Genomic DNA, 15,574 nt, shown 5'->3' with positions numbered 1-15,574 from the left:
TTAATGTGTCTAAGGCGTGTTTACCATCACATCGACTTGTCACCACATTATAACGTCTGTATTTGATGTCTATAAGGCGTGTATACCACCACATCGACTTGTCACGACATGATAATGTCTGTATTTAATGTGTCTAAGGTGTGTTTACCATCACATCGACTTGTCACCACATGATAATGTCTGACTTGTCACCACATGATAATGTCTGTATTTGAGGTGTATACCACCATATTATTTTGTCACCACATTGTAACAACTGTATTTGATTCTGTATGTCACCACACAAGGACTTGTATATTTGATCTTCTTTGTTCCAAGATAACCTCTGGAAGTTGGTTGTAATAGGTTAATGTACAGTAAAACACGTTTATAATGAACATTCTTACAGCGAATGCATGTTTCTAACATTTAGTAATTTTCGTTTCCTGTCAAGGTTCCTATAAGATGTCTGTAATATGTGTATAACAAACTGAATAAGGTGGTCCCCAAAGGTTTGTTATAACCATGGTTTACTGTATACCCAACCTCTTGTACATGTAGCTTAATAATAACACAAACATAAGACTATGTAAGAAGTTTTAATTCTAGTTTATTAAATAATACATAATGTAATAATAATGCACATATTAAGTTATGTATCACTGCAAAATGATTAAATACTATTAAAGCACCCTTCTCCTTCATCCTGACTCAGTAAATATCATCCTGACTCAGTAAATATAGTAAATAACTTTTAAAATAAAATGTGGCAGAAAAAACTATGATCTATGTCCTGGGCTGATGCAAAATATCTGTTGAAAAAGTTTCAATTTTCAGCAGCTAGATAATCTGAATTTAATACCAGCACATGCTGACTCCAGTTTTATCTAAATTTATCATTTTGAGTATCACTAAAAGTTGAAGTTTGTGTCAATGAAAAATTAGTAAGTATTATATATGTATTTAGAGCCTATGCTACAATTGGTGAAACTAGAACTGTCGCCAGATCTAGAGTGGACAACTAATAACCCCCGCTGCACAAATTTAGTAATAACTCCATTAATAGGGGACATATCAGAACCCTATATAGTTTATTCAATTCCCCTTTATGTCAGGGTTCTGTGCACCAAATTTTATCAAAATCTGTCAAGTAGTTTAGGAGGAGTTTGCAGGACAAAGTTGCATCTACAGATGGACAGACAGATGGATGGACGGACGGACGGACAGACGGACAACCCGATTCCAGTAATAACCTATAACACAAAATTTGCCTTAAAACCAAATATTCAACATATATTTTTTCTGCTTTTCTTTTAATACAGATCAATTAATACTGTATTAATGAAAGTTTAATACAACAGGAAGATATGCATGTTAATTTTTCTTAGCTATAGGTAATTTCTTCTATTATATACGTAAATAACTATGTATAGGTTAATTATTAAAAAATTCAAACTATTAAATGTTATTTTACAGATCCAGTCCAGTGCAAATACTGTAAACGTGGACATTTTTGTGAGGGGGAAATTTTGCTAATTACAATGTGAAGGCCGCTTGATTGCGAAAATTTTCCTCGCACGTAATATTTTTTACATGTTTGTTCAATGGCTAAAAGTGTATCTATCGGGAAAATAACACTGTGAAAGTTACATGCATACCAATAGCGAAATTAAGCGGAAATATCCATGTAGTATACAGTATGCTTTTATTAGTAAAGATATGCTCTTAAAAATATGCTTCTTTATACAGTACATGCATGTAATCATGTGGAGAGGGCATATATAGGCTTTGTCTGCTACCCGATCCAACATTGAATCTCTTTGATTTAATAAAATATTTTTAAAATAAAAAATAACCCTACATATCAAATTTGAGAGTTTCCTTCAGTATTTCCTGAGAAATACCAATAAAAACTTCATAAATTGTTGAATTCCAAGAAGGCTGCCTGGTGGCATCTTGTTTTTGATCAGACCCAATATGCAATGTGTACAACTAGACACCAAGAAGAATTTACACATGCAATATGAGAAAAATTCCTTCAGCATTATCTGAGAAATAGTGCTATGGCAAAATCCAAGATGGCTGCCAGTCTGCCATCTTGCATTGGTCAAAATTCAAAATACAAAAAGGCACCAAGGGGAACCAATAAACCCAATTAGAGAAAGATACCTTCAATACTTTCTGAGAAATAGCGATAATTGTCAAAATCCAGGATGGCTGCCAGTCGGCCATCTTGTTATCCAATCAGTCCTAAAATACAATATGCACAACTAGGCACCAAGGCAAACCTATATATGAAATTTGAGATAGATCTCTTATGTATTTTCTGAGAAATAGCTATAACAAGAATTGTTTAATATGGAGGGAAGGACAGAAGGAAGAAAGGATGAACAGATCATGGACATTAGACAATTTGAATAAGATAGGGACTAAAAAATGTTGAATCTTGGAAAATCTATGTCAGCTTTTGAATAAACAGGAATGACATTAAACACCCAGTCTATACAACAGAGACATGTTGCCAAAGAAAATACACCTTCTCTTCAAAATTGATAAGAAATTTTTTGTCACTGGACAACAACATTTTTCTTTAAGACTCTGCAAAAATTTCTTTATAGCCCTGTAACTTTTCTTCTTGATATCTTGTTTAAAGTACAGATAACATTATCCACCCAGGCTTCATCCATTGTATAAATCAAATTTCTTCAGAAATAGTTTTACGTTTCTGTTGTACAATTTTTTAACCAACTGTGTTATTTTTAAGAAAGTTGTCCTTGACATTATTCTGAAATTAACCAAATGTAATTCTGGGTGAATTGTGACTATGTGAGCATTCATACTATTTGTATTTGCCATATAATGTAACATAATATACATTTACAGTTTTGAACAAAGACCAAATGTACTATTCCCTTCTTCAATGGAATCCTCTGAAACATCCTTGAGCCACATTTCTTAATTGACCTCCCATTGATCACCCTAGTAGACTGCTCCTGAACAAAATCTTCAACTTCAGCAAAGGGTGGTGTCAGTCTTGGGAAGCTTGCAATGTTCATCCAGAAGCACTTCAAATCTGGCACACTTGTAAATAAATAAATAAATAATTAAATTATGCATAGGTGTACTGATGTTGACAAAAGGGAGAGTTCAATTCAATATTTTTTATCCATAGTGGCTCATGAGCATTAAAAGGAAATACAACAAGAGGCCCAGAGGGCCTGTATCGCTCACCTGGTTTTTTTTTTTAGTAATTATCACAAAGACTGACAATCATTAGAAAAATTAGCAAAATTGACTCCCAAAGTTTAATTTTGAATCACAACCATAAAATGATGCTATTGATACCATACAAATATGCTATCCAATACATAGGTTCAGAGACAAAGTAATTTATATGAAAATAGTAGCCTAATTGACCTTTTGACCCCGCATCTATTGCCGTCTAAGGCCCCGGGGATCCCCTATCATTTGTACAATTTCATATTCCAACCCTGTAAGGATGCTACCATTGCATTATGAGTTCTCTTCCATGCTTAGGTGCAGAGAAGAAGTCGTTTATATGGAAATAGCTAAATTGACCCCTCTTGACCCCACCCTTCAGGCCCCCGGGGGGTCAGCCCCTTCATTTGCAAAATTTTGAATCCAAACCCTTTAAGGATGTAACCATTGCATTATGAGCGTAATCCCATGTTAAGTTGCAGAGAAGAAGTCATTTATATGGAAATTGACCACTTTTGACCACGCCCCTCAGGCCCCCCGGGGGGTCAGTCCTATCATTTGCACAATTTGGAATACCCACCCTATAAGGATGCTACCATTGCATTATGGGTGCTATCCCATGCTTAGTTGCAGAGAAGAAGTCGTTTATATGGAAATAGCCAAATCGACCCCTTTTGACCCCACCCTTCAGGCCCCCGGGGGGTCAGCCCCATCATTTGTACAATTTTGAATCCCCACCCTATAACGATTCTACCATTGCATTATGAGTGCTGTCTCATGCTTGGTTTCAGAGAAGAAGTCGTTTATATGGAAATAGCCAAATCGACCCCTTTTGACCCCCACCCTTCAGGCCCCCGGGGGGTCAGCCCCTATCATTTGTACAATTTTGAATCCCCACCCTATAACGATTACCATTGCATTATGAGTGCTATCTCATGCTTGGTTTCAGAGAAGAAGTCGTTTATATGGAAATAGCCAAATTGACCCCTTTTGACCCCCCCCTCAGGCCCCCGGGGGTCAGCCCTATCATTTGTACAATTTTTAATCCCCACCCTATAACGATACTACCATTGCATTATGAGTGCTATCTCATGCTTGGTTTCAGAGAAGAAGTCGTTTATATGGAAATAGCCAAATCGACCCCTTTTGACCCCCACCCTTCAGGCCCCCGGGGGGTCAGCCCCATCATTTGTACAATTTTGAATCCCCACCCTATAAGGATGCTACCATTGCATTATGGGTGCTATCCCATGCTTGGTTTCAGAGAAGAAGTCGTTTATATGGAAATAGCCAAATTGACCCCTTTTGGCCCCGCCCCTCAGGCCCCCGGGGGGTCAGCCCCATCATTTGTACAATTTTGAATCCCCACCCTATAAGGATGCTATCATTGCATTATGGGTGCTATCCCATGCTTGGTTTCAGAGAAGAAGTCGTTTATATGGAAATAGTCAAATCGACCCCTTTTGGCCCCGCCCCTCAGCCCCCCGGGGGGTCAGCCCCATCATTTGTACAATTTTGAATCCCCACCCTATAAGGATGCTACCATTGCATTAAGGGTGCTATCCCATGCTTGGTTTCAGAGAAGAAGTCGTTTATATGGAAATAGTCAAATTGACCCCTTTTGGCCCCGCCCCTCAGCCCCCTGGGGGGTCAGCCCCATCATTTGTACAATTTTTAGTTAGTAGCCCATAAGGATGCTACCAGTCAAATTTTGTTGAAATCCGACCAGCGGTTATGGAGAAGAAGTCGATTGTTGACGGACGACGGACGCCGGACGCCAGACGCCGGACGCTGCGGTATCCCATAAGCTCACCTCGGTCCTTCGGACCAGGTGAGCTAATAAAGCAATTCTAAGCAACCTAATAACCAACAAGCACACAAAATATTTTTATAGTTATAACTAGCACTGCAAGCAAATGGTTAACTAATATCCCCGCTACCACTCATTTGGGAAAATAGCTACCAAATGTTGTTTTAATCCATGGATAAAGTTCAATTATGTTCATTTTGACATTTCATTTGGTCACAATGACAACCAAATGACAGCCATTGTATTTGTCATCCTTTCAAAAACTCTGTGGCTTAATCGGACAATATCTTCATTTATATATGATCAACCAGAAGCCTCTCTTTTGTTTCCATGGTTTGATTTGGTTTATTAGACTTAATGTCTTATTAACAGCTATCAGGTAATGTAAGGACAGCCTCGCCTGTGTACAATGTGTTGTGTGTGTGAATGTCTGTATGTTTTGGGAGGCTGTGTATGTGATATATTTATATTCGTGTTTCCAAGGTATCCATTGTTATTATTAAACCATGTGATGTGGTAATTAATAGACATCCATCTGTTACAAAATTGATTCAAAGTCTAAAGTTATTGCCTATATTACAAAATCTGTGTATATTGACTTGGTTACCTTGGCAATCAAAAGTTTGGGAAAATAAGTGTTCTTTTATATCTACACATTATTGTGAATTTTCATCAGAATTGGTCCAGTTCAGGAGGAGTTGTACGGACAACATTTGCAGATGACAGACATCCAGACATAAGGACAGACATCCAGGGAAGTTGATTCCAACGTATAGCCCTAACTTCATTGCAGGGGGTATAAGAACAAAATTATTTCAACTACATTCAATACAATTTAAGTTACTTACCAAATGGGCAGGACATAGATGTAGATCAGTAAACTGGTGATGTAATTTTCCCGAGCATCTCCTGTCACCATTCTTCCAGAGTCTGAAGATTTTCTGTGCATTCAAAGATAAAAGATAAAATAAAAAATCTCTTGATGAAAGCAAGCAATATTTCCGATATCCATGATACAGGTAAGCTTGTTTACCTAGTACATGACAATGTATTTCAATTTCAAGAAGATTTCGTCGTTTTTATTTACAAATGTACATCAGATGGATTGGACATCTGAGGCCTAGGCTATGCCCATTTACATGCAAGTCCTTTCCAAATTATCAATTAACATATAAATATACATTCTGCATAACAAGTTTTACCTGATATGTGTTGTAATACATGACTTTCCAATGTTTTTGTCATAAAATGCGTTATGATTAAATGATACATCCATACCAGCTTGAGCTACACCAATTAGGCTTTCTCAGAAACATGGTCTATAACATGCTGTGTGCGAGTGATATGTTACTGCTGTGTTCTAGTGACTTTCCTGATGGCATCCACAGGTAATGGAATTTGTATAAATACTTATAAATAAATTCAGTCAATTTAACTACAAGTATAGATAACTATCAACAAGAGGCCCAGAGGGCCTGTATCGCTCACCTGTTTTTTGGTTTTTTTTGAGTAATTCTGTAATTTAGTAATTAGTGATTCAAAAATCACAAAGACTCTTACAATTAGGAAAATAGCAAAATTGACTCCATGATTTGTTTAATTTTGAATCCCAACCATATAATGATGCTACAGATACCATACGAATATGCTATCCAATACATAGTTTCAGAGAGGAAGTCATTTTTATGAAAAAAGTAGCCTTATTAACCTTTTTGGCCCCGCACCTAAGGCCCCGGGGGTCAGCCCCATCATATATGTACAATTTTGAATCCTCACCTTAAGGATGCTACCATTGCACTATGAGTGCTATCCCATGCTTAGTTTCAGAGAAGAAGTCGTTTATATGGAAATAGCCAAATTGACCCCTTTTGGCCCCGCCCCTCAGGCCCCTGGGGGGTCAGCCCCATCGTTTGTACAATTTTGAATCCCCACCCTATAAGGATGCTACCATTGCATTATGAGTGCTATCCCATGCTTAGTTTCAGAGAAGAAGTTGTTTATATGGAAATAGCCAAATTGACCCCCTTTGACCCCGCCCCTCAGGCCCCTGGGGATCAGCCCCATCGTTTGTACAATTTTGAATCCCCACCCTATAAGGATGCTACCATTGCAGTATGGATGCTATCCCATACTTAGTTTCAGAGAAGGAGTCGTTTGTATGGAAATAGCCAAATTAGCCCCTTTTGGCCCCACCCCTCAGGCCCCGCCCCTCAGGCCCCTGGGGGGTCAGCCCAATTTTTTGTACAATTTTCAGTCAGTAACCCATAAGGATGCTACCAGTCAAATTTTGTTGAATTCCGACCAGCGGTTATGGAGAAGAAGTCGATTGTTGGCGGACGGACGGACGACGGACGCCACGGTATGGCATAAGCTCACCTTCGTCCTTCGGACCAGGTGAGCTAATAAAATAATGCATCTGGTCTAGTGAGATATTGACCTGGTAGTGATCAACAGACATATCTCAAATTTACCATATTGTAAAGTAACTTCACCTCTACTGATGTCTTTGGCTGTAGTGCCTTTTTCATTGAAGAGATCTGGTTAGCATGACGTCATCTTCGTCCTCCTCGTCATCCCCAGAATGTGTGATAAGTCCTCTAGTTGGAGCCGGTGGCTTCTTTCATTTTACCTGTAAAGTAACAAAGGAGTAGACTAACTGTCACCAGAGTAAACAACTAATACTCCCTGTTGCACAAAATTAATATTAACTCCATTAATAGAGGAAATTGCAGAACCCAATATAGTTTTCTTATATCCCCTTTATATCAGGGTTTTATGTACCAAATTTAATCAAAATCTGTCAAGTAGTTTAGGAGGAGTTTGCCGAACAAATTCCAGTATACCCCATTAACTTCATTGCGGGTGGTATAATAAAAGGAGTCACAATGCTACAATAGTTATTCTGACTTAATTTTGTTAATAGCCTACACTTTTGACTGTTACCTTACTGTCCCCTACACTTTTGACTGTTACCTTACTGTCCCCTACACTTTGACTTTTACCTTAACCTTACCATGCCCTACACTTTGACCTTTACCTTGCAGTTCCCTACACTTTGACCTTTACTTTGCAGTTCCCTACACTTTGACCTTTACCTTGCAGTTCCCTACACTTTGATCGTTACGTTACTGACCCCTATACTTTGACCTTAACCTTACCGTGCCCTACACTTTGACCTTAACCTTACAGTGCCCTACACTTTGACCTTAACCTTACAGTGCCCTACACTTTGACCTTTACTTTACTGTCCCCTACACTTTGACCTTTACCTTGCAGTTCCCTACACTTTGACCGTTACCTTATTGTCCCCTACACTTTGAACTTTACCTTACTGTCCCCTTCACTTTGACCTTTACCTTACTGTCCCTTACACTTTGACCTTTACCTCACAGTGCCCTAAACTTTGACTTATACCTTAAAGTGCCCTACACTTTGACCTTTACCTTGCAGTTCCCTACACTTTGACCATTACCTTACTGTCCCCTACACTTTGACCTTTACCTCACAGTGCCCTAAACTTTGACTTATACCTTAAAGTGCCCTACACTTTGACCTTTACCTTGCAGTTCCCTACTCTTTGACCATTACCTTACTGTCCCCTACACTTTGACTATAACGTTACTGTCCCCTACACTATACTTTGACCTAAACCTTACCGTGCCCTACACTTTGACCTTAACCTTACAGTGCCCTACACTTTGACGGTTACCTTACTGTCCCCTACATTTTGACCTTTACCTTGCAGTTCCCTACACTTTGACCGTTACGTTACTGACCCCTATACTTTGACCTGAACCTTACCGTGCCCTACACTTTGACCTTAACCTTACAGTGCCCTACACTTTGACCTTAACCTTACAGTGCCCTACACTTTGACCTTTACCTTGCAGTTCCCTACACTTTGACCGTTACCTTATTGTCCCCTACACTTTGAACTTTACCTTACTGTCCCCTTCACTTTGACCTTTACCTTACTGTCCCTTACACTTTGACCTTTACCTCACAGTGCCCTAAACTTTGACTTATACCTTAAAGTGCCCTACACTTTGACCTTTACCTTGCAGTTCCCTACTCTTTGACCATTACCTTACTGTCCCCTACACTTTGACTATAATGTTACTGTCCCCTACACTATACTTTGACCTAAACCTTACCGTGCCCTACACTTTGACCTTAACCTTACAGTGCCCTACACTTTGACGGTTACCTTACTGTCCCCTACATTTTGACCTTTACCTTGCAGTTCCCTACACTTTGACTTTTACCTTGCAGTTCCCTACACTTTGACCTTAACCTTACAGTTCCCTACACTTTGACTGTTACCTTACTGTCCCCTACATTTTGACCTTTATCTTACAGTCTCCTTCACTTTGACCTTTACCTTACTGTCCCCTACACTTTGACCTTTACCTTACAGTCCCCTACTCTTTGACCTTTATCTTACAGTCTCCTTCACTTTGACCTTTACCTTACTGTCCCCTACACTTCAACCTTTACCTTACAATCTCCTTCACTTTGACCTTTACCTTATGGTCTCCTACACTTTGTCCTTTACCTTACTGTCTCCTAGACAACTGATGAAAGCTGGACCGATGACATTGATGTGATGTTTACAGTGTGATTCCATATTTTTGGCCGAAGTTAAACAAATGGCTATTGTCATGTTCACCTGCAAACAAAGAAATATACACTTCAATGTGATTTTTGCTGGGAATAAAATTGTATTTTCTTTCCACAAAACACATTTTCTAGCCATTTAAATGTTCAAATTTCACAAAATTTAATTTTATAAAGTGTATCTAACAGAAACACATTATCAGGCTTAATTTACTTACAACAACTAGAACTGTCGCCAGAGTGGACGACTAATACCCCCTGCTACACAAATTTAGTAATAACTCCATTTAACAGGGGACATTGCAGAACCCTATATAGTTTGCTCAACTCCCCTTTATGTCAGGATTCTGGGTATCAAAGGACTATGTATGGTTTGGGCCCTTTTTGGCCCCCAAATCCATCAAATTTTCAAACCTGTTCATTTGTTGTATTCTAAATATTTAGTATATCCCTAATTCATCTATGATGACTGTTTTCTAATTTTGCAGATGAAGTTACCATGGTAACCATTAATTATGCAAATGTGGAAATTTTGACAATTTTTGCTATTTTCTATAGGTATCTAATTTTGCAGCTTCAGTTGCCATGGTAACCACTCAAAATATGCATAAATTATGAAAATGTGGAAATTTTTGACAATTTTTGCGATTTTTTATAGGTTGTTGTTTTAGAAACCATAGAGCGCATCCTTGAACAAACTTTATACTTCTCCTAAAGTATAGGAAGTGCAGACATATTCTCAGTCAATATTAAGTTTGTTCGAGGATGCTCGATAGTTTCATAGACAAAAACAGTCTATACAATTAAGTTAGGGATATACTAAATATGAAAACTACAACAATTTAGATACCAAATTACAGAAGATACTGGTGTCCTTCTTCATCCACACCCCGCATGAAGATCGTTCTGCTGCCTTAGCATAGCACTGCACTGCTGTCCTTCTGGTCCTGCCCAACAACCCTAAAGCAGATAGCAACGATTTAATAATGATTTGCATAATCATTACTTGCTCCATTAGCAGTAATAGGCACCAATCGTAGCTCTAAAGACGACACTATTATCTATCTAAAAGTCTTTTGAGCTACAATATTGCAGCTACATCCGGCTAGGTCCTGGACGGTACATTTTCACCTTTCCTCAATCCTGTTAAGTAATATTTCATGATTATAATCAGATTCACAATGTAGCCTACAGTAGGTCTACTCTGATGTGAAAAAAATCATAGTTAAGATTAGTAACGTTATTAAAGGGAAAACAAGTATACTTGTATTTCAAGAATCGTTTGAGACATTCCCCATTCAAGGGCAGCCATATTTGTTTTACATTCCGACGCGCTCACTGACCCCTATATAAAGCGTGTGAATTGACACACGTGCGCTCATGATCAGTCTATACATGTACATATACACCTAGCAGTTGTCCACTGTGTATCGCCTACTAATACGTAAACAAAGTCATTAGCTATAATTCTGTATAGGGCTTGTTTTAGCAAAAAACATGTCAACTCCTCTAAGCTTTTATTTAGATGTTTGTCAAAATCAAAATTTCACACGTTGTCAAGTGAATAGAAATCCAAATAATAATCCGTCCACATATGCACTCAACTGGCCATGTGCACGTGACTACTTGTCCCGAACGAGCGACAACTTAGCTACCAATTACACACACGTGTCAATGTACGCGTAAATGCCGTAAAACCTATAAATAGTGTATATTGAAGTGTTATATTTAAGCATTGAAGTCACTATTTTTTAATTTCATCGGGGTATGAAAGAAATTGTGTTTGCAAACTGTGTGAATCCGCGTAGCGGATTCTCACAAATGTTTGCAAACAAAATTTATTGAGAAAGTTTTATGGTGCCGGGCCCCGATAACGTTTGTGCAGTACTATTGTTTCTATTGGTAATGGAATGACGTCAAAAGATGATATCCTGTGCTAACGTCATTTCAGCAGGAAGATTACAACGAGTGACATTCCATCACCACTGGAAATGCTAGTCCCGCACAAACGTTATCGGGTATCACGTGGGTTATCGGGTATCACGTGCGTTATCAGGTATCACATGGTATGTGAATATGGCCCATTTGAGATCTAGCTGACAACACATTCATGTATTACTTCACTATATGATTAAACCTTGCCAGGTGAGTGCAGTGTTTATTTTCAGTTTGACATTGTTATTTGCAATATAGGGGCATGTGTACCTGAGACAAGATATGTTTAGAATGACGCACGTAATAGCCCGAGATACTCTGGCCCTGACATCAGACTTAGACATTATGACAGATAGATGTCTGGCGTAGGGCCAGAGCGCAGTAGTACTCGAAAACCTGGAATAAGCCCATCTCCGATTCAGACTGCTTACAAAACATTACCGCCGAGACGCGTCCATTTCCTTCGTCTTTTCAACAAATGAATATTTTTTCTATCCATACCAATCCATTTTACCATGCATGCATCTCATATCATCTCAATACAGTAGCTTTGCATAATATGAGAAAATGGCAATGGCGAGGAGGGATATTTCAAACTGCGGAAAAGAAGCTACTGTATTGAGATAATATGAGGTGCATGCGTGGTAAAATGGATTGGTACGGGTAGAAAAAATATTCATTTGTTGAAAAGACCAAAGTAAGGGACGCTTCTCGGCGGTAATGTTTACAAAACTGTCTGAATCGGAGATGACCTGACCCGATACCAAACGGTGTCGGCTTATTCCAGGTTTTCGAGTACTACTGTGCTCTGGCCCTACGCCAGACATCTATCTGCCATAATGTCCAAGTCTGGTGTTGGGGCCAGAGTCTCTCGGGCTAGACGCACGTGTGTCAAGTCCCGTGCTTTATATAGTGGGTTGGCCAGTGAAGGTAACTAATTTAAGCAGAGCAAAAAGAAAATGGCTGCCACTACCTTGGATTGGACACTCTCAGAAATAATTTTCGAAAAGTATTTCATGAATCATTAGATATATATATTTTTTTAATTTCAAATGCTTGGTTTTTAACTTGCATTGTCAGTTTTAAGGCTTACATAGACATGAGACCTACTTGGTATACATGTAGCAGTGTCATTAAACATTGATATTCAACATCTTTCATAGGTAAATTTTCGTCCATTTTATTTTTTTGAGGAAAACAACAGTATAGAGACAGGTACATTTGTACTTGTCCCTTAACTGTACAGTACATCGCAGGGATTTCGAAATACTGTTTCATTCGCTTACCTCTGTTCAACGGCTTAATGTTTGGCTAGCTGTTGATACAGGCATGGCTTCTGGCATAACGTAAGACGTTATGATGCTATCCTCAGTCTAGGCATACTACGAAGCGTAGGCAATATGGCGGCGATCGATGTTATTCAAAACCGGAAGCGGGTACTGTAGTTTTTTGATTGGTCCACCAATGAGATACAGTCTCTCAAATACTCATTTAAATACTTTTACAAATATGGTCATCCGTGGTTTGGGACCATCGTCCCTCTGAGTACAAATTCATCACAGTGTCCTCTTGCAAATGAAAGAAATCTGAAAATAATTTCATTTATTGCAAATCTTCGGCATGATTACCTTTATGACTTTAGCCAATATGTATAGGATTGCTAAGAAATTGGTAATTAGACCGATAAAACAACATGTATTTTGTACTATAAGCCGTGTTCAATACGTAATTTAGTCGTCTTGTGTACGGAGTATAGCCATTTCAAAATAACATGTGTACGGAGTATAGCAGGGAAGGTTTACGGAGTATAGCAAGTTTAAAACATTTTAAAACGTGTTCGTTTTTGGGAATTTGCTATCTTTAAAAAAAATAATCATAGTTGGATTTACAATCACAAATAAAGCATTGATTTGTTGATTTAATTAAGGTTCTTTGTAATTTACCAGTATTACAAAATATAGTAATGTCATTACATAACATAACTTTTCGGCCCATTGGGCCTCTTGAAATTCTCAAAATCCAGCATTTTGCTTATCTAAATGATTTTTCATACCCATCACAACAATTACAAAATGATTGTAGAAATTAATGCCAATTGTGACGGATAGCAGTATGGCAACATTTGCACCAAAACCTTAACCTGGGATTTCGAACGCCGACGCCAAAGTGATTCCATAAATCCCCTCTCTTCTAGAGCTAAAAATGGAAACTATTAATGACATGATAATGGTAATAGTCTTTGGACAGTATTTCAAAACAATATAAGACATTTACAGACTTTTAATTATCCCCCTTTTTACCGAAACAGGGGATATCGCATGCAATTTTAATTTATCCGTCCATTTGTCTGTTACATTTTCTTAAATTCGCTCTCCAAGATTACCTGTTTTGCTCGTACGGTTTATTCAACATTCATCTGACTTATAATAAGGCACAACAGTGTCATATATTCCAATAACACCATGGGGAATTTTAAGTTCCCTTCCGTATAAGAATACATACAAAATATAAATACACGAACATACCGCAGTCTCCCAAAACATGCACCTCGCACTTCACCCACGATACGCACTGCATACACGGGAGACCGTCCTTACATGACCATTGCTGTTTAAAGGACGTTAAAATAATCTAACAAACAAGCAAACATACAAAAAAAGCAATATCCATGTATAACTTTCATAGTCATGTATAGCAATAAAACCAAATCGCTCCTGTCATGGCACCCCTAGGCACACGGGGATAAGTTCATCCTTTGTATGCATCGCCCCATACCACAAACATATATATATGATATTAGAAAGCTTAGCAACTTCGCCATTTTAGCTCACCTGGCCCGAAGGGCCGGTGAGCTTATGTCATGGCGCGGCGTCCGTCGTCCGTCCGTCCGTCCGTCAACATTTCCTTTAAATCGCTACTAGTCATAGAGTTCTGCATGGATTGTAACCAAATTTGGCCACAAGCATCCATGGGGTAGGGGGAACAGAACTTGTATAAATTTTGGCTCTGACCCCCCGGGGGGAAGGGCGGGGCCCAATAGGGAAAATAGAGGTAAATCCTTTAAATCGCTACTTGTCCTAGAGTTCTGCATGGAATTTGACCAAATTTGGCCACAAACATCCCTTGGGGGAGGGGAAACAGAATTTGTATAAATTTTTGCTCTGTACCCCCCGGGGGCAGGAGGGGCGGGGCCCAATAGGGGAAATAGAGGTAAATCCTTTAAATCGCTACTTGTCCTAGAGTTCTGCATGGATTGTAACCAAAATTAGCCACAAACATCCTTGGGGGAAGGGGAACAGAACTTGTATAAATTTTGGCTCTGACCCCCTGGGGGCAGGAGGGGCGGGGCCCAATAGGGGAAATAGAGGTAAATCCTTTAAATCGCTACTAGTCATAGAGTTCTACATGGATTGCAACCAAATTTGGCCACAAACATTCTTGGGGGAAGGGGAACAGAACTTGTATAAATTTTGGCTCTGGCCCCCGGGAGCTGGAGGGGTGGGGCCCGTAACCAAATTTGGCCACAAACATCATGGGGGGGGGGGGGGAAGGGAAACAGAACTTGTATAAATTTTGGCTCTGATCCCCCAGTGGCAGGAGGGGCGGGGCCCAATAGGGGAAATAGAGGTAAATTCTATAAATCGCTACTTGTCCTAGAGTTCTGAACGTATTTAAACCAAATTTGGCCACAAACATCCTTGGGGGAAAGGAAACAGAACTTGTATAAATTTTGGCTCTGATCCCCCGGGGGCAGGAGGGGCGTGGCCCAATAGGGGAAATAGAGGTAAATTCCTATAAATCGCTACTAGTCATAGAGTTCTGCATGGAATTTGACCAAATTTGGCCACAAACATCCCTTGGGGAGGGGAAACAGAATTTGTATAAATTTTTGCTCTGACCCCCCGGGGGCAGGAGGGGCGGGGCCCAATAGGGGAAATAGAGGTAAATTCTTTAAATCGCTACTTGTCCTAGAGTTCTGCATGGATTGTAACCAAAATTAGCCACAAACATCCT

General features: G+C 39.1%; 1 long non-coding RNA gene across 1 annotated transcript; it reads right to left on the bottom strand.

The window, feature by feature from the left end:
• Positions 1–564: 564 nt before the first annotated feature.
• LOC138320322 (uncharacterized) lies at positions 565–13,098 on the bottom strand. Its single transcript, XR_011208159.1, has 6 exons — positions 12,847–13,098; positions 10,476–10,585; positions 9,564–9,677; positions 7,501–7,637; positions 5,857–5,949; positions 565–3,060 (listed from the first exon to the last, which is right to left on the bottom strand). It is a non-coding gene; the product is annotated as an uncharacterized lncRNA (long non-coding RNA).
• Between the last annotated feature and the right edge of the window lie 2,476 nt (positions 13,099–15,574).

This window comes from Argopecten irradians, chromosome 4 (assembly GCF_041381155.1).
Source record: "Argopecten irradians isolate NY chromosome 4, Ai_NY, whole genome shotgun sequence".
Taxonomy (NCBI): Eukaryota; Metazoa; Mollusca; class Bivalvia; order Pectinida; family Pectinidae; genus Argopecten; species Argopecten irradians.
This window is presented reverse-complemented; position numbering and strand designations above follow the sequence as displayed.